This window comes from Macrobrachium nipponense, chromosome 31 (assembly GCF_015104395.2).
Source record: "Macrobrachium nipponense isolate FS-2020 chromosome 31, ASM1510439v2, whole genome shotgun sequence".
NCBI lineage: Eukaryota > Metazoa > Arthropoda > Malacostraca > Decapoda > Palaemonidae > Macrobrachium > Macrobrachium nipponense.
Genome location: NC_061093.1, coordinates 11108217 through 11128448, shown reverse-complemented (window position 1 = coordinate 11128448; position 20232 = coordinate 11108217). Strand labels below are relative to the sequence as shown.

Here is a 20232-nt window from a genome sequence, read left to right as displayed (position 1 = left end):
CCAAGGCTTTAGGAAGCCTAACCTTGCATTCCACTTTCGAACACACCCTGGCGCTAGCCGAACTACATCCAGACATATTTAAGGGAAAAATCTAAGCCAAAATCAAAAAACAGTCCAAATCACGTATGCCAAGCTATCGATCCAATCAAAAAAACCAAAAGTCAAGAGGATACTCAAGCAATATGAAAAGTTTTCCAAAATCCTGAGGCGGAGGTGTGTAAACAGATGTTTACGACACCGGCGACAGAAGAAATCTGATAGAAAATGGGAATGGTTCCCTGAATACCCGCCTCCCAGCGGCGGGAATGGGTACTAAACCACCCTGAACTCCCACTACGTGTGTCGTAAGTTTTAGAAATTCTGTCGGACTTCAGAGAATACAGCTATATATATATCTGACAGGTAAGTTTCATGAACAAACGAGAAAATATCTTGGATGGTGTTCTGGCGCATTGCGCCAGAGCTGGCGCTTCTGGCGCAATTTGCGCCATGCTTTGCGCCAGGTTGGCGCTTCTGACGCTTTACGCCAGGCTGGCACTTCCTTCTAGTTCTTTTTAGGTTATGTGCCAGAACATCTGTGCCTTTATGGTACCCGACACCTTCACATGTTAATTCCGTTCTTAGTAGGAAAAAACTTTTATATACGTAGTATAGTCCATCTTCAGGGAAACAACTTCTGCCACTAAGAGAATGTTTCCCATCCGACTCACCCATCTTCTCGAGCAATATCCGATTCTAAAAAGGTTGTGTGCGTTTCTCGAAAGGATGAGAGAATTATATTATATCGTGCTCTGCGTATTAGAATCCTTTATAATACTGTCACATTGTGGTAAACAGCATTAATCTATGGAAACCTTTGTAAGGATATTAAGAATTCTGTAGTTAACCTCGGTATGTGCATAAGACTTGACCATACCGTAGTCTTAAAAGTGAATTCTCTACTACATTCATCTTCTCACAAAGCATGTACTCTAATAAGCCATGTTTCTTTTCGTAAGCCTGAGGCATTATATAATATACAGTTCCGCTGCGTTAGAATCCTTTTAATAATGTTACCTACGGCAAACAGCATTGAAATGTTGTAATTATCTTTCTTATTGAAAGCTTCTTAGCAAAAGGCAGACAATATTTTATTGATGTTTGCTTAACTATCCCCTCAATCCGAGGCTAAAACCGCGATTGTAGGGGAGAGACACTGTTAGTTATTTCATCCCGCAGGAGAGAGACATGTAACCAACCACTCATGCCCGACACCTACATGGTACTGCGTTTGTCTAAGCGATAGCAGTCTCCGTTAGCCGTCTGGCCTTATCTTCCAGAGTTGCCAGCTACTCCATTCAATAAAGGAATCTTATAAAATTATTATCGAACTTCAGGAAGTTCTTATTAATGCATATTTAGCGAAACAAGACTTCGATAAATCTAGAAGCTAAGTAGGTGTTGTCTTAACAATCCCTTTAAGCATAGTCCTTCCTAGGAAATTCCTGGAAGGATACTGGTAATTGAGTTGCTCAGCAACAAAGAAGTAACTACGGTATGTGCTTATGATTTGCCGTATCGTATTCTCATACAGCAGATACTCTACTACTTCTTTCCTGCCGAGGCAGATAGAGAAAGGAAAAATTTTACTATCTTTGTTCTTTTCGTTAATAGAACGATAGAAAAGAGTATATATATCTCCTTAAGGAAGGAAGTTAATCCAGGAACTCTTTAAATCTTCGTGATTTCCTCATAAATCGCGGAAGAGACAGAATTCCTGTTCATCTGTTAGGGTTTTTACCGAAGGAAGTAGATATTTCCTATCCGCCATCATACCCAAACGTCGATAAGATTCTTATAAGAAAACTCCCAAAGCTCTTGCCTCTTCATAACGAGGGAAGAGCATGAATGAAGGAGTGTGTCCGCATTGAGAGGAACTGCCAAACACAGGAGTCTTTCTGAATAATGAAAAAAAATGGATTCCTCTTAGTATCAGAATCCTTCTGACAAAAGCGACGGCCGCCTGTGCGACATCTTGCACCTTTGCCAGGGGAAAGTTGCTCAAGTTAAAAACTCAAAGAGGAGCCTCGCGACTGACCTCTCTCTCATAAGATGATTTGGAATATTCTGGCGCCTGGCTCTTGCGCCTAGCACCAGGATAGTTCCGCGCGCCTGGAATGTTCCGCACGCTAGAAAGGAGACTCGCTCCTGGAACGTTCCACTTGCGTGGAAGGTCCCGTGCGCCCTGATAGTTCCGAGCGCCTACTAGACCCCTTTTAGAAAGAGCCTCTTGCCCGGAAACGTTCAATGGAAGGATCATTCTGATTGCCACTCTACTATAAGGCTCCTGCTCTAGCCGTCTGTTTTTCTGGCGCAATTTGCGCCAGGCTGGCGCTTTGTGTCTTTGAAGGCGCCTTTGCGCCAAGAAAAATTTTCTAGAACGCGGCTCGCGCTCAGTTGCTAGAACGCAGCTCGCGTTTGGTTGTAGGAACGCGGCTCGCGCTAGTCTGTTTGCTGGAACGCGGCTCGCTGCTGGCTGTTGGAACGTGGCTTACGCTAGCTTGCTGGAACACGGCTTCCTCTGGCTCTTGCTCAGTGTTCTCTTAGCTTTCAGAGAACGCACTAGATCATCCAAACTCCAAACATATACACACTTCGTCTTTTCGGGATGTAAGATGAAGAGATGCACTTTAAGGATGCCTTTTCAATGGCTATCCTTGGCAGTCTGGGACGCTCTACAGAACCTGCCGAGGGGACACCTGACGGTGGGGATTCTCTGAAACCTCCTTTACGGCTTTCGACATTCCTTCTCCCCTGGGCTTGGGAGCTTGAAAGAGTCTAGGCCTGAGAGCGAGACAGAGCCGATCAGATGCACCCTCCACTGCAATGGGGAACACTAGTAATCACTTCTTACCTTTTAATAGCTCGCATTTCGAGCCACAATCCTTGTCTTCAAATTGCAATTATGAATTTGAAGTTTCTGCGAAGTAAGAAGGTGATGAGGATGCAACACTACTAGTACTGTTAATACTCTAATTGCTCGTTAGTACGAGTATCAAAAAAAACTGTAAAAAGAAAACTTATCTAGTTACATGCTTTACTGACTCCCTAAAGTAGGAAGTCAGTTTATTTCCTCAATCAATTCTAACACTTATTACACGTATTAATGAATAAATATTATATTTCCCTTTCTTGCAACTATGTGAGTGTCTACCGAAATTTTGGTAGTTACACGTCATATATTCTTCGAAATTTTCGAAGTCCAAATCCATTAAAAAAGTTTAATAAAAGCGTATGCCGAACCAAAGACCCAGTACTTCCCTGACAAAAGACAGCCCAGAAGATCAATGGCGATGAAAAACGAAAATCAAGTCAGGAGGTAGCAACAACATATGGTTGACACTACCGCGACAGAGAAAATCTGGTTCTAGAACGGGAATGGTTCCTATATTCCTGCCACCCAGCGGCAGGGGGGTAGATCACCTGACCTACCTGCAGCGTGTGCCGCGAAATTCGAATTTCTGTCGGACGTCAGAGACATAAGCTAAGTATATATCTGCGCGGGGAAGTTGCATGTACAAAAATAAGTGTTTTTTCAAAAAACAATTCACCTTAAATCTAAATCTATTGTGCTAGAGACTTCCCGTTTGTTGCAAAATTAAGGTAATTGATTGAATATTACTAGAATGTAAGCTTTTAAGCTTACAATTGCAGTTTTCGACCATTTCAGTCGAGTTAAAGATGACCAAAGGTCGAATTTTTTTCTATTTATCGTGATTTATATGAAAATATTTCAAAACTGATAAAAAAGCTACAACCATGTGTTATTTTTTGTTGTATTCTACATGAAATTGCGCACATTTTCACATTTTCATATATAAAACTTTATGTAACGGCTAATATAAAACGGTGCAAAAAATTATGACAAAGTGACAAAAGAATTTCAGAGATTTTCGACAGAGTTACTGCGCGGACGTAAGGATAAAGTTTTCAAAAATTTCACCATAAATCGAAATATTGCACTAGAAACTTCCAATTTGTTGCAAAATGAAGGTAAATGATTATATTACTAGAATGTAAGAATTTTAGCTTACAATTCCATTTTTCGACCATTTTGGTTGAGTCAAAGATGACTGTAGGTCTCAATTTTGGCACTTACTTTGTAATTCATGAAAATATTTCAAAACTGATAAAAGCTACAACCATGAGTTATTTTTTGTTGTATTCTACATGAAATTACGCAAATTTTCGTGCATAACACTTTATCTAATGCCTAATAGAAAACGGTGCGAAAATTACGACAAGGTGACTGAAGAAATTATGAGATTTTCAGCCGATTGTTCCCATGCGCGGAGGTAAGGAAAAAGTTTTTTTTTTTCAAAAATTCACCATAAATCGAAATATTGTGCTACAAAAACTTCCCGTTTGTTGCAAAATGAAGGTAAATGATTGAATGTTACTAGAATGTAAGAGTTTTAGCTTACAATTGCGTTTTTTTACCATTTTGGTCGAGTCAAGGTTAACTGAAGGTTGAAATTTTGGCACATTGTGATTTATATGAAATATTTCAAAACTGATATAGCTACAACCATGAGTCGTTTTTGTGTATTCTACATGAAATTGCACACATTTTCATACATAAAACTTTTATGTAATGGCTAATATAAACGGTGCAAACATTACGACAAAGTGATGAAAGAATTTCTGAGATTTTAGGCAGAGTTACAGCACACAGACGTAAGGAAAAACAAAAAGTTTTTTTCAAAAATTCACCATAAATCGAAATATTGTGCTAGAAACTTCCAATTTGTTGCAAAAATGAAGGTAAATCAATTGAATATTACTAGAATGTAAGGGTTTTAGCTTACAATTGCATTTTTTTACCATTTCGGTCGAGTTAAAGTTGACCAAAGGTTGAAATTTTGGCATTACCGTGACTTATATGAAAATATTTTCAAAACTGATAAAAGCTACAACCATGGGTTGTTTTTTGTTGTATTTTAAATGAAATTGTGCACATTTTCATATATAAAAACTTTATGTAACGGCTAATATAAAACAGTGCAAAAATTACGACAGTGACAAAAGAATTTCTGAGATTTTCAGGAGAGTTACTGCGCTGATGTAATTTGGGAAAAGTTTTTTATTTTTTTCCAAAAATTCACCATAAATCGAAAATATTGTGCTAGAGACTTCCAACTTGTTGCAAAATGAAGGTAAATTATTGAATATTACTAAAATGTATGAGGTTTAGCTTACAATTGCGCTTTTCGACCATTTTGGTCGAGTCAAAGTTGACCAAAGGTTGAAATTTTGGCACTTATTGTGATTTATATGAAAATATTTCAAAACTTATAAAAGCTACAACCTTGGATTGGTTTTTTGTTGTATTTTAAATGAAATTGTGCACATTTTCATATATAAAACTCTATGTATGGCTAATATAAAGCGGGGCAAAAATTATGACAAAGTGATGAAAGAATTTCCGAGATGTGTCACTGATGCTTTCTAGTGCGAGAAGAAAGCAATTTGCGCATGCGCGCCTGGGTAACGCTTGTAAACAAAACAGCAGTGTGACCCATGAACTCCCAGCATCCTTCAAGGCGCGCGATTTAAAATTTTTCACAAACTAGGCCTATAACTATTTTTCAGCGAATATTTGAAAAAACTTTTTGTAGTCGACGTTCCATACATCCACTTAGCACCCGACAGATAATTTTAGTCGATGTATAATACGTCCAGTCGGCGTTTAAGGGTTAAGTTACAATCGGTAATTGTCAAGTGAAAAAATGCTAAACTAAGCTAATTAGCAAGAAAGCTACCAAACTCAAAGAGTACTTCACTAAACACAGTGTGTAAAAACAACCATTCAGTGTAAAACAACCCATTCAGTATAAAAAAAAAAAACTAACCACAGCTGACCAAACAATTGGCGTGCAGTCGTTGAGTGGCAGAAATGAATTGAGCTCTTTAGCTATGTTGTACCTATGCTTCCCGAAAGTGGGTATGGCAGTTACCGACACCAAAAACAAAAGAATTGCTACTGCGAATTTTTAAATCTAAGCTGCTTCGAAGTAGAAATTATAGCTTATTAGTTACTTGGGAAGTTACTTAAATAAAATAACATCTTGTTGATCACCTTGACTGAATAGCAAAAAAGAAATAAAGATTGAGATGTGCTACAGGTATTGAAGACTTCCCCTTTGAACACTACTGATCCAAAATGGTGATGAAAAAAACCACAGCTCTGGGGACCAATTGGCAAACAGATTAAGCTCAGATCTGCCATATGGGCATCTAAGATTGGCCGTATTGGCCATATTTCCAGTCTGATGGAAGCTGGTGTGTCAGAACAAATGGAAACTAGAAATTGAACTTCATCAACAGTTCCAAGGGAGGCTCATCTTTAGTGTACTGCCCTGGTTTGTGACCTACTCATCATTGAATGCCTCCAAAAAAAATTAAGACTCTCTAAGGGAGAGTATCTAGTGGAACTTCCACTGAAATGTTCCGGCCATCCAGCCATTCTGTCGTAATCAGCATGCCCAAAAAACTCTACTGGTTTAAACCTTAAGGGACTGGCTAAATAAATATATCATGCACACTATCAGACTGGACAGACTTCAAGGTTGGCCATTTAAGAAAAATAAAATACATCAATGGAAAGAGGAAGATGTGTAAATGCACATGGTGTAAAAGAAGTTAAAATTAAATATTTACAACCCTGTCCAGGGCCTCTTTTACAAGATACTTGTAAATGTTACCAAATTACACATATTTCTCCTAATAACTTTAATTTATTTATTGTATTTTGTACATTATGATTACAGCTCCCAAATATAATAACAGATAAGAAGTAATATCAGTAACAAATTCCAAGAATATTTGTTGTAAAATATTTATGAGATTTACGTGATGAAGTAACTTTTTGGGAGGCATACAAGTTTCTATAATACTTCTTTGCACTTTTCTTGGCAAAAGGACAATTATAGTCGACATACGATCATAAAACATAAGAACTAAAAACAAAAGCAATCTCTGGGTATATTTATGAGTACATAAATACAAAGACGTCATGGAACAAACAGTGGCGAAACATTCCCACCAAGTCTAAAATCATACAGATAGCTACCTCTGATTCCTGACTCCCCGAGCTGAGAAACTACAGTTTTAACAAGTAATTTGTAGCCATTGAAGCGCTCTGAACATCTTTCGTGCTAAATTCATCCAAATTGTATGGCAGATAATATTGATACTCATTGTGAGATAGCTTGTCCACTACCAGAACCTGTTTTGATACTTATATGATGGTGTCCGCCTTTTAAAGGTTAACAAAAGGACCACCTCCTCATAATTGGTCCTTTTGTTAGCCCTTAATGGACGGGCACCATCCTATGAGCATCAAAACAGATTTTGATGAGAGTTGGTCCTTTTGTTAACCTTTAATGGACAGGCACCATCATAAGAGTATGAAAACAGGTTTTGGGTAGTGGACATTCTAACTCTGAGAGGAGTTACCTGTTATATCAGTCCTCTGTTCTCTTAGAGAATGGCTTCTTCTAAGTAGCTCGGAGAGTCTGGAAGGTGTCTCATGTCCGCCCTGACAAAGGCGACAGCCGCCTGTGCGACATCTTGCGCCTTTGTCATGGTCATCGACCCTTCCAGAAACTCGTTTGCGTCTAGAAGAATGCTCTATCTCGGAAGGCAAAATGTCTGGGGCCTCGCGCCTGGATGAAGATTCGCGTCCGGAGGAGACTCGTGCCTGGCTGGGGCTTTGCGTCTGGAAAGCGGCTCGCGCCTGGCTGGTGCTTCGCGGCTGAAAAGCGGCTCGCACCTGGCTGGCGGCTCGTCTGACTGTAGGCTGGCGACTCGCGCCTGGAAAGAGCCTCGCGCTGGCTGGCGCTTCGCGGTAGGAAAGCGGCTTGCGGCTGGAAAGCGGCTCGCGCCTGGCTGGCGGCTTGTCTGGCTGTAGGCTGGGGCTTGGCTGGCGACTCGCGCTTGGCTGGCGCTTCGCGCCTGGGAAGAGCCTCGTGCCTGGGCGAAGCGGAATCAGACGAAGAGAAGCACTCTCTCTGGATGCCTTTGCAAAGGCGATCCCTGACAGCCTGGGAAGACACAGATCCTGCGAAGGGATGCCTGATCGGTGGGGATCCTCCACAACCTCCGTAAGGCTTTCGACATTCCTCCTCCTCTGGGCCTGGGAGTTTGGAAGAGGTCTAGGCCTGGGAGCGTTGCAGAGCCGACCAGACGCCCCCTCCACTACACTGGGAACACTGCACAGAAATCTTTCACAGCATCTTACTTTCCATTGCAGCAACTGCAATTTCATCCTGCGAAACTCTGTATTCATGCCAGAAAATCAGTAAGTGTTAAATAACTACACAACGAAACTTCAGTAATGAAGGTTATCTAAGGAATTAAATCATATCAAAAGTTTCTCGTAATAATGACTGTCAATCAGTAAATGTAAACAGAACGATAATTGACTGTATTTTCATAAAAAACAAAAAAACAAAAATCAATTCTACAGTGTGAGGATCTACCGAACCGCTCGTTCGGTAGTCTATCGATATACATTCAATCACATAAACTAACGACAGTACTAGCGACTGACGCAAAAAAAGAAAAAACAAAAAGATAATAATGCGTATGCCAAGCCAAAGATCCAATATGTCACCAAAAGACTGCCAAAAGATCCACGGCAAGCGAAAAACTAAATCCAAATCAGGAGGAACCAACAACAGGAGTTGTCAGAACCGGCGACAGAGAAAATCTGATTATAAAACGGGAATGGTTCCTAGTCCTGCCACCCACCACGGCAGGGCAGGGCGTGTGCCGCGAAATTTGAATTTCTGTCGGGACGACGGGAGTCTAAAGCTAAGTATATATCTGACAGGAAGTTGAATGGACAAAAATAACCAGCGATTGCTGTTGGTTCTAGTTCTTATCTTTTATGACATACTATCATAAAAGATAAGAACTAAAACCAATCTTATCTTTTATGATAGTATGTCAACTACAATTGTCATTTTGCAAAGAAAAGTGCAAAGATTATAAAAAAAAAAAAAACATGTATACCTCCCAAGATCATAAATATTTTACAACAAATATATCTAGAATTGCTACTGATTATAGTTCTTATCTGTTTGATATACTGTGCGAGCTGTAATTATAAATTTACAAACTAAAACAAATATTAGGAAAAATGTGTAACTTGGTTAAATGAAATTTTATGAATGTCTGGTAAAAAAGGCCCCAGACAGGGCTGTAAATAGTCACTTTCAATTCCCCATAGCAATTACAGCAACAAGTTGCCAGAATTAACCAATACTCCAAAAAATGCAAAGAATATTGTAGTGGAAAGGCGCACAAAACCCTTAACGAAAACCCTTCTCCTCTTGAGAGTAAAGTAGGGGTATTTTTCGATAGGACTTATGGATGTGTTTGAAAATACCCATCCTTGAAGTCCACAGAAAGAGGACGTCTGTCTCCCTCTACTTCTAGTGCATCAATCCTTAACATTGTACAAACTTCCCAAAACACTGAGACCTACTGCAAGCCAGAAACTTGTGAGGAAATGTACCTAAAGTAAGAGTAAGGAGTGTCAGGGACTCAAAGGAGAGAGGTAGGTACCATCTCCAACGGGCATCTACTCGAGAGAAAATGACAACAGGCATTCCTACAAAAGGCAGCCAAAGGGAAAGGAAAGATGCCGCGGTTACATTCTGATGGAAGAAACAGTCTGAAACCTCTGTGGTCCTGAAGATAAGAAGGCCAATCGAACTCACAGTGCCTTGTAAGCCTCGGAGCCTATAGGACACAGCCTGACAGAGAGGTGCTGTTATATAACCACACCAAATCTTGCCAACACCAACTCCATGTCAAAATTTGACCAGGACTTGAGACAATGCTGGTCATCTGATAAGCAGGAAAGCCAAGATTATCAGCAGACAAAAAAAGCACCTGCCTTCATGTCATCCCATGTAGAAAGTGCCACATTCACTACAGCAAAGGATCAAAGATTTTGCACAAAAAACGACAAAATCATTCATAGTTGACAACTCCAAGCCACTGTCTTAGCATGTAGAGAGAGAGAGAGAGAGAGAGAGAGAGAGAGAGAGAGAGAGAGAGAGAGAGAGAGAGAGAGAGAGCTCAGAGGTAGTATTGTAAGGACAACACTTTTTGCTTAAATGTTTAGATATAGTTTTCTTGGCTGCATTGTACCTCTGTACCTCACATCATTATATTAAGCACTTTGCGGCCTTTCCGCCGACATTTCATTCATATATGTTAACCCAGTGTAGCAAGTATAATTCATGTAAATTAGAATGTCAAGAAACACAAATCCGGGTTGGATCATGTCATTTTTGTCAGTGTTGGTTGCGCACTACAGATCTACCAATGAGTGTTTAGGCATTCGCTCGGTTTACCCGGCTTTGAGGAAGACATGCCGCACTCCACAGCAGCCAGTACCTTAGGGGCAGCCAACAGCCCCCCTACCCCTGCCTCACCCCAGAGGGACAGATGCATCTACTCCTGTGAAGCTGCCACCATTTGCCGCCAAGAAGCCAGCCACATGGTTCATGTGTGTGGAAAGCCAGTTCTGGATTGCAGGCGTCACTGACAAAGTCCTGAAGGCTGACTTCGTCGCATCGGCCATGACAGACGAAGCCTACGAGCAAGATGTGCCCATGGATGATCGCGCAGCCAGACAATACAATACACCCAGCTAAAGGCGAAGATGATCGACACCTTCTCCCTTCCCACCATCGACAGAGGCGCCCGAATCCTTGACCTGGTAATAAACCCCATACGAGATAAAGACCCAAAGGTCTCCTGGAATGGACTAATAGACCTAATCCTCCTGCTGGAGTGGGACGACAATGGGCATCGCAAGGAAATCGGCCTTAAGCGGGAGATATTCCTCTGTCAGTTGGAACCAGAGGTAAGGAAGCAAATAACAGATCCACGCCCTATCCAGTGAGGAATTGGTCGTGAAGGCTTGCAGACTGGCTGAGTCCTCACGGCCAGCCACCTTTTCCACCCCGTCAATGCCTTCGACCTACTACCTGAAAGAGGCAACACAGCAGAAGCAGAATCGGCAGAAATCAACGCCATACAAAAAGGACCCACGACACAGCAGTGAGATGGAAACCCAGCATGGTGTTTCTACCATAGGAAATTTGGCAAATACGCCAAACCGTGCGAAAAACCATGCTCATAAAACCAGTCAAAAAACGGGGAAGGCACCCGCCCCCATCAGCAGCCGTGGCCGTGCTTTTTCAGAGGCCACAACCCATAGGTTTCTGCATTCACGACGAGGTCCCCAGCAGGAGGATGTTAGTAGACACTGCAGCCGCCCTCCCAACGACACCACTGTCTTGATGGCTGTGAACGGGACCCCCATCCACTCCTTCGGCATGAGATCTTGCAGGATATCCATCCTGGGTTGGACCTATGAGTGGCCTTTTTTTATCGCCGACGTCAATGCCCCCCTCCTTGGAGCAGACTTCCTGGCACAACATGGGCTCCCTGGGGGGGGTTGACGTGGGCCGCAAATGCCTCCTCAACACAGGGACCTGCCGGTCTTTCCCCCTCACCGCAGTACCAAGAATTCCTATCATCTGCTCCGTAGCACCCCTGATGTATTTAAGCCAGAACTTTGTCAGGTGGCTGGAACCCCGGCCAAGCACAGCATCTACCATCACATTGCCACCACGGGCCCGCCCACACAAGCAAGTTCTGCAAGCTACCGCCGAACTGTCTCCAAGAAGCCAAAAGGGCCTTCGCAGAGATGGAGCAGATGGGCATCTGCAGGAGGGCCTCAAGCCTGTGGGCATCACCCCTCCACATGGTCAAGAAGGCGGACGGGACCTGGAGACCTTGTGGGGACTACCATCAGTTAAATTTAATAACTACTCCAGATCATTATCCCCTGCCAAATATGCAGGACCTGACTGGGGTCCTTCATGGGGCAACATTTAAATAAATGGACCTTCTCAAGTCATATTTTCAGGTACCGGTCAACCCCGAAGACGTCCCTAAGACAGCCATCATCACGCCGTTCGGGTCCTACGTCTTAACCTACTCCACTTTCTGCCTGAGGAATACCGGAGCCACTTTCCAGCGACTGATGGACAGCATACTAGGAGACCTGCCCTTCTGCATGTGCCATGTGGATGACATCCTCATTTTTTCCAGGTCACCTCAAGAACATCTGCGACACATACAAGCCGTTTTGCAGTGCCTTCAGGAGAATGGATTAGTCGTCCGTTTCAACAAGTGTACCTTCGGCTCTGAGAAGGTGGACTTCGTGGGGCACAAGATTGCTGCAGAAGGCATCTGTCCCACAACGTCAAAGGTAGCCGCAGTAGAGAAATTCCCGATGCCAACCACGATCAAGGCACTGCAGGAGTTCATCAGGATGGTGAACTACTACCGCCGATTCATACCAGACATCGCCTGCTCTATGTCCCCCCTGACAGAGGCCCTGAAGGGGAAACGAAAGTAGCTGGTGTGGGGGAGAGCGCAGCAACAAGCCTTCCTGCAGACGAAGACATCTCTTTCCAGGGTGGCCACCTTGGCTCACCAAGATCCTGCTGTGCCCTTACAGCTTGCCACCGATGCCAGCAACATTGCCTGCAGAGCAGTCCTGGTGCAGGTGATTCATGGAGTGCCCCAACCACTCGCCTTCTTCAGCAGGAAGCTGCAGCCCGCCGAGACCCTATACAGCAATTTTGAGCAGGAATTACTGGCGGTCTATCAGGCCACTCGGCATTTCCACTATCTGCCAGAGGGGAATCCTTTTACCATCAGAACGGACAACCAACCAATGATTCACGCCTTTACCAAAGTAGGAGATGCCTGGTCCGCCATACAACAGTGCCACCTCGCAACCATAGTGGAGTTTGAATGCACCATCCGCTACATCCCCTGCAGGAGAAACCCCATGGCCGATGCCCTTTCCCATGTCAAAATCAGCTCAGTCCACTTTGGAATTGACTATGAAGACTTAGCCCTGGAACAAGCAGCCGACCCTGAGTTGCCAGCCTACCGAACCACGATCACCTCCCTTAAGTGGAAAGACGTGCCCTTTGGCCCGTCGCCAACGACACTCCTCTCCCGATGTCAGCACAGGTCGCCCTTGCCCACTAATCCTGGCATCCTGTAGAAAGAAGTTCTTTGAAATCATCCACGGCCTCTCGCATCTGTTGGGTCGAACAACAACTCGACTCCTGACGGAGAAGTTCATGTGGCATGGCATCTGAAGGGATTCACGGAAGTGGCGAGACAATGCATCCCATGCCAGAAGAGCAAGATTGGCAGGCAGGCACACCGAGTCAGGAATCGGCAATTTTCCCCAGCCCAAGCAGAGATTCGGCAATATCCACGTAAACGTCGTAGAGCCCCTTCCTCCATCAGGAGGTCACAGATATCTCCTCACAGTCATCGATCGGTCCACCAGCTGACCCAAAGCGACATCTATAATGGAGGCCACCACTCAGGCCTGTACGGAAGCTCTTCTTTCCAGACTGGATCAGCCGTTTTGGAATGCCGGATAACATCACAACAGATCGAGAAGCCACTTTTCTTGTCAGATCGTGTGCTGCCCTGGCCTGCTTGATGGGGACGTCGCACCACAGAACAACCGCCTACAACCCCAGAGCCAACGTATGGTGGAGAGGTTCCATCGCTCCCTCAAGGCCTCCCTGCACTGCTCCGAGGGCCAACGAAGAAGTATCACCTACAGAGAAAGTCTATGGGGAAAACCTTCAGTGGCAGTTCCAGGAGTTCTTCCTGTCGTCAACCGATACTGAGGACATCTCGATCGCCAGACTGCGAGAATCTGTAGGGAATTTCACCCCCCCTGCCTCAAGACTTTCTCTGACACAACAAGCCATTTCCAGCCTAAGGTCCTAGAAACAAGCAAGAACGTCTTAGTCTGCCATGATGCACACCGGCTGCCCCTGACAAGACCATACCGTGGCCCATTCCAAGTCTCAGTCGCTTGGAAAAGGCCTACCATCCTGCATATCAACGGGCGAGAGGATTGGGTCTCCATCGACAGGTTGAAGCCAGCTTTCCTGACGGAGGAGGGAACCACTGAAGACGGACCTACCAGCCACTCTGGAACACCACCAGAATACCTTCCTTCCCCTGAGATCCCAGACTATGTCAACGGTGCCGCAGCCGTCTGAAGACAGCAGTCAAAACACCCCAGGATTCGATCCAGGGGCAGAATCCTGCCGCCGGACCCCCCCCAGAGATCAAAGACGACGAGAGCCTCCTAAAGCAGTTAGTGTCACGGATGAGGGGGCACCTCCGCCCTCCGATACGCTACAACGATTAGTATTCAGCCTCCCTATGCCTATGTAACATCCAATGTTCACTGCCATAACAACTTGTCTTGGGGAGGGGAGTATTTGTAAGGAAAACGCTTTTGCTTAAATGTATAGATGTAGTTTTCTTGTCCGTGTTGTACCTCACATCATTATATTAAGCACTTTGTGGCCTTTCCGCTGACATTTCATTCATATGTGTTAACCCAGTGTAGCATATATAATTCATGTAAATTAGCATGTCAAGAAACACAAATCCGGGTCGGATCGTGTCATTTTTGTGTCGGTGTAGGTTGCGCACTACAGATCTGTCCGCACACCTGTTTATACCCTGAGCTTACCTTTAAATTAATAATCAGTACCCAGCTGCCTGTCTTACTAAACCTCACAGTATAAGCAAGATAGTACAAGAAACCTAAGAGAAAGAACTAAGTCTATCAGTAGGCACTGTCTAAGAGTCTGGCAATCTCCAGAAGACCATTAAAAGTCATAACCAAGACAAATGAGGAAGGGCCCCTAGGGTCTCGCAGTGATAAAAGAAATATCTGCAGATAATGGTAAGGTGCTTCCCTGAAGCCATACAACTCACAACTGAGCTTAATGACCTCTAGAAAAAGCAGCCCCTGCACCATGGTATCCAAATCCTGTTATACAGAACTTTGTCTATTCCAAGCACCAAAAATGTTATTCTCATAATAAAATTAAGTTTCATATACACTTTCCAAGTAATCACATAGCTATAGTTTCTAACTCGCAAGGCAGCCTAATTTAAAAATTTGCTGCAGCACTTCTATTGTTTTTTGTGTAGGTGGCTAGCCCCGCCCACATTGGGGAACAATAGGAACAAACAAAGCAGACAGAGCTCAATTTGGTTTGTGCCTTATGTTCATCAGAGGGGAGGAAGGAGGGCTCAGATTCTGTAATTACTTGGTAAATAGTATATATGAAACTTAATTTGTTGAAAAATGATGAGAAAATAACAAATTTTATATAAGTAACATGAACCAAGTAATCACATAGCTAAATTCCACATGAAAAGAGTGGGATACCTGGACATATTCTACTCAAAAACAAAGTTATGGTAATGATTTTGAAATAGGTTTCCTTATCTGGTAAAGAGAACTACTGCAGGTGAATGCTGCCTCTGGTTGGTGCTCATCTTATCCTGCAGTAGCTCGGTGGTACAGCCATGGGGCAACTCTACTTAGGTGGGAACTTTGCAGCGAAAGTTATGTCTGATGGCTAGCAAAGCTTGCAAAAGTGCCCTTGCCCTGTGTGCAGTATCAGAATAGAAACCACCAGACAATGGAGTCACCTACACTGAAATAAAAACCACAACCCACCCACTAAAAACTGGTGGGCACTCCAGGTACATAGGTACCCCAGGCTCCCCAAAGACTCTACAAACCCCTACATCAAGGCGAAGAGATAAAGGAGAAAAAGTGGTTCCTATGCTTCTTCCCTCAATGCCATGGCAATTCTCGTACACTGTCTCCACTTCTTTCCAATAATGTGACAAGAAGATTGACTTACACTATGAATAAGTTGACCGTAAAACGGGAGAGAGTAACATAATGTGTCTGAAAGCGATTGAAGTAGAGACGGCTCTGATGTCGTGAGCTTTCACCTAAAAGAAGGCAAGATGTCCTCTTGAATCGAGAATGTGCCTCTGTAATTAAGTCCCTTAAGAACAACAACAATGCATTCTTAGAGATTCTTAACAGAGCACCAGAGGTTGATGGATGGCCCTCTGATCTTCTCGGTCCTGTCGTGGTAATACCTTAAGGCTCTATCTGGGCCAAAGAACCCTTTCTTCTACCTCTGGGCCAAGGATTTCCAGATGGATTGGAATTGGAAAATAAGCATCCCTGCATATCATAGACGTCATCCAATCTCCCTTGCAAATGGATGACAGGACCACTTGATTTGTTTCCATCCTGAATTTTCTCTTCTGTATGAGGACAATCAGGGCACTGACAGCTGACCTGACCCTCATTCTTTTTTCAAGTCATAAGGAAAGATATTAAGGTTTTAAAATATTTAAAAGCCCTATCAATTTGTGAACAACAACAACAACAACAACAACAACAATGAAAATTAAGCTTAGGCTTTACTACAAGCTTCATGAACTCAAAATGGGGGGCAACTTGGGGGGCACCAGTTTCAAATGTGGGGCACGTGCCCTCTTGACCCCCCGCAGTTACACCTATGTGCTAGATCATGATCTGGAAATGGGCCTTTGTCTACCTCCTAAAAAAGGCTGCACTTGAAGAGGTGTTGTCCTAGCCAAAGAAAGTGTTTCTCTACGGTGCTTAGAAAACTGCACTAACAAATCTTGCATGCTCTTCTGTAGATCAGCGGCTATACCCAGGACTGTAGCCGGAGGAAACAAACTGTGACAATCTACAGGTGAATACAGAAGTGCCGATCTCTGAGGACATGAATCCTTGAGAAGTAAATGAACACCAGTACTCTCTTCTTGACTATACTCATAGTACAGGGAGCGGCAACATAACTTCCTTTTTCCAAAAGGCAATAAAGCAAGATGTATAAATCAGAAAGGTTTTAATTTTGTTTCATAATGATAGTACATATTTAAAGTTTTGTTTCACACAGTTTTGAAAACTCATATCAGGTAGGTGACGTCCCCCATTGTCCATACACTACATAAAACGATTTCTGGTGTTTGCCATGACCCTCACCAGCGTATCAACGGGTATATAGGCTATTTCTTCTCGGATGTTGGCCTTCAAGTCTGGTAGGCTTCTCGGGGGCAGTGACATCAAACAACGGGATTTCAAACATCCCCACAAATAAAAACCACAAGGGGACAAATCGAGAAGCCTACCAGACTTGAAGGCCCAACATACTGAGAAGAAATTGCCAATTATACCTGCTGATACGCTGGTGAGGGTCATGGGCACACCAGAAATCGGTTTATGCAGTGTATGAGACAAATTAAAACCTTTTCTGATTTATACATCTTGTTTTATTGCCTTTTGGAAAAAGGAAGTCATGTTGCTGCACCCTGTATAAAGGGAGGCTAACTCGAGGGAGCCATCCCTGATGCCCTTATCAATGCAAGAGAGACTTCTGAGCCAATCTGTGGCGCAATCTTCTGGTAAAACCGACGAATCCTTGAATTTGTGCGTCAAAAGCTCATAATCTCAAAATACTTGAAGAGGTTTTTTGACAGATGATGACTCCCAGGTTTAGGGGAGTATGCCAGTGACCTTTGCCTAGGAGTACTGGGGAGACAAGCAACCGCCTCCTCCACTAACACTTTACTCACCACCTCACTGGCACTATGCGCTTTCAGGTGCTCAGAAGCACTCATTTAGTCCATTAAGACTTTGAACTGAAAAACACAGTTGGGCCATAGTCTCTACTCTCATATCAAACCGCAATTGAACTTTTGATTCGAGGCTGGCAATGGGTCGGGTTCAGAAGTGTGTGAGCTGGGAAAAGGAGGAGGTTGGACAGTTAAGGGTGTGAACAGGTGTCATAGAAATTACAGGAATATCAGAATCAGGATTTCAAGAGAAGATTCCTGGCTAGCTACATAACTTACTAGTCTCTGCCCTAGCAATTGCATTCCTAATTTTAACTCCTTAAATGAGATTCCATTTCATCTGTCCAGTCTGCACATTCATTACACCCGAGATCAACAAAATGCACCTGATCCCTACAAATAGTACATGTTGAGTGAGAACCGTAAGATTTTTTGCAAGTCTTGAATATCTAAATCCAGAACTGGAATATGACATGATGAATAATCAACTAAAAGTCAAATTCGGGAGAAAATCGTCCTCGTAATTACCAAATTGCTTAATATATACACCTATCATTATTAATTTTCACTAAGGCTAACGCTGTCAGAATATTTCACCAAAAGATGAGAAACAACCAGTCAAGTATGAATTCCAAAATTTAAGCTATATTACCCATTTCGTTCGGTTGCTTATTAAGAATCTACCGTTATTTTGTGGGGTTCGACTATAACTCCCAGGGGCCAGTACTAAACACTGTGAAATACGTTGGACGCCCCAATCCCTATTGGCTGTCGTATTCACGGGACCATTTCTCATAGCCCGTGCGGAATCATTGCCTAGAATTACCAAATTTTTCTTCTATCCTTCTCCAGATGATCCTTTCTAGCTATTCATAAAGGCTTCTCTCTCAAACAATATTTAGCTAACTGAACTCGCTACTGGAACTGGGGAAAGAGAAATTAGGTATATGCATCTTCTAGCTGTGCCTCCTAATATTATGGTCAAGAATATGCAAGGGGAGGAAGCCAGACAAGATTTGCACGATTGGGTAGGAAGTAATTTCTATGTCACCTTTATGGCTTATGATAGTCTAGGTCAGGACTGTCAGGTTAGGGCGAGGGTGTCTTCAGAATGGTCCAATGCATGTCAAGAGGATGTATGCCCTTCTGCCAAATCCCTTTGACGATGTGAACCAATATCCTAGATTGGGTTAGGATAAGGTTAGGATACCATCTCTAGGTTAGATTAGGTGAAGGAGGAGGTGGTCATAAGGTCATAAGACCTGGAGCCCTAAATTAGGTTAGCTTTAAGAAGGTAAGGCAGGGTTATATCACCATAATCATTGTTCTTCCTAATGTTTTGAGGATTATGCAAAATAGAGATAGTTTTTTTCTGATATATTAGACCACTCACATAATGCAATTAACACTAGTTCACTTATAACTCTAAAAACTCAGTTTTCCACTGTACACCAAAATTGCCATATATAGGTATAAGAAAAATGTATAACCTAATAAACAAGATCTGCAGTTTGAAACATACCTATGTGGTTTGGGTAGTATATATTTGGAGAACGATATTAAGGTATCATCATTTCCCAATGAAGAGTATATTCACCAACTAAAGCATATAATTATATATATATATATATATATATAATATATATATATATATATATATATATATATATATATATATATATATATATATATATATATATATATATACTAGCCTATATAGCCTACATACATCATCACTGCTTTCAATAATTTTAGTTTGCAACTCACCTCAATAATAGCTTCACTGATTAATTCAAGTTTTCCATGAATGAACTTGTAATTTCCACTGCAAACTTTATCAACACATATATATTCTATTTGATTAGGACTGATAGGTCGATTTGTTCCTGATCTGCGGCAGCAATGACACAGTTGTTTGGGAACTATTGCATCCCACTCCCAAGGACCATAAAGCAAGAAGACGGTAACAAAAACTCTGAGCGAAATGCAGCGGCAGTTGTCACGTAGTGAATTTTTTGTACTGAATATGGAAAACTAAGAAGGAGAAGAACCCCTGAGGTGGAAGCAACGTTGACGAATTAGATCAAGCATTAGTGATGACGACGATGATATGGAATAAAATTCAAGTCGTCTTTTTGGTTTAAATAATTCGAAAGAAAACCATCTTTGAATCTCGGTCTTTGCTTCTGGGACAGTGGCATATTCTAAATATCTAGTGGCGGGAAAAATGAGGGGGCCGGTTGTTTGGAAGGATTCAGTGACAAGTTTTCTTAAGGTAATATGATCATTCATAATACAAAAACATCGGACGCTGTAATCTTTATTAGAAAAACTATTATAATAATATGAACCTGCAAAGTAGGATATATGTATTGGTATCTATTTCTCGTCCCGAGCCTCCTCACTCAATCTTAATTGCGATTGTCAGTTGTCACACTGCTCATGACAGCTCTACATCTCTGAACAGGAAGGAGGCGTGACGCAGATCGAGAGATAAAATATGCTTCTCTCTGTTTTCCTGTCTTACAATCACATAAATTCTCACTTGTCGTTATGAATCTCGAATAAAATAATTTATTATATGTATAAACGTAGGCGCATTGTCTTCTGCCAACTCGGAAG

At 42.7% G+C, this 20232-nt stretch overlaps 1 protein-coding gene across 1 annotated transcript in view; it reads right to left on the bottom strand.

Moving 5' to 3' along the window:
* LOC135206631 (uncharacterized) overlaps positions 1-19556 on the bottom strand; it is a 116130-nt gene extending 96574 nt beyond the window's left edge. Inside the window, exon 1 of the mRNA XM_064237972.1 lies at positions 19378-19556. The gene's annotated coding sequence lies outside the window, so the exon portion shown is untranslated. The remainder of the gene's footprint in view (positions 1-19377) is intronic.
* Positions 19557-20232: the final 676 nt, after the last annotated feature.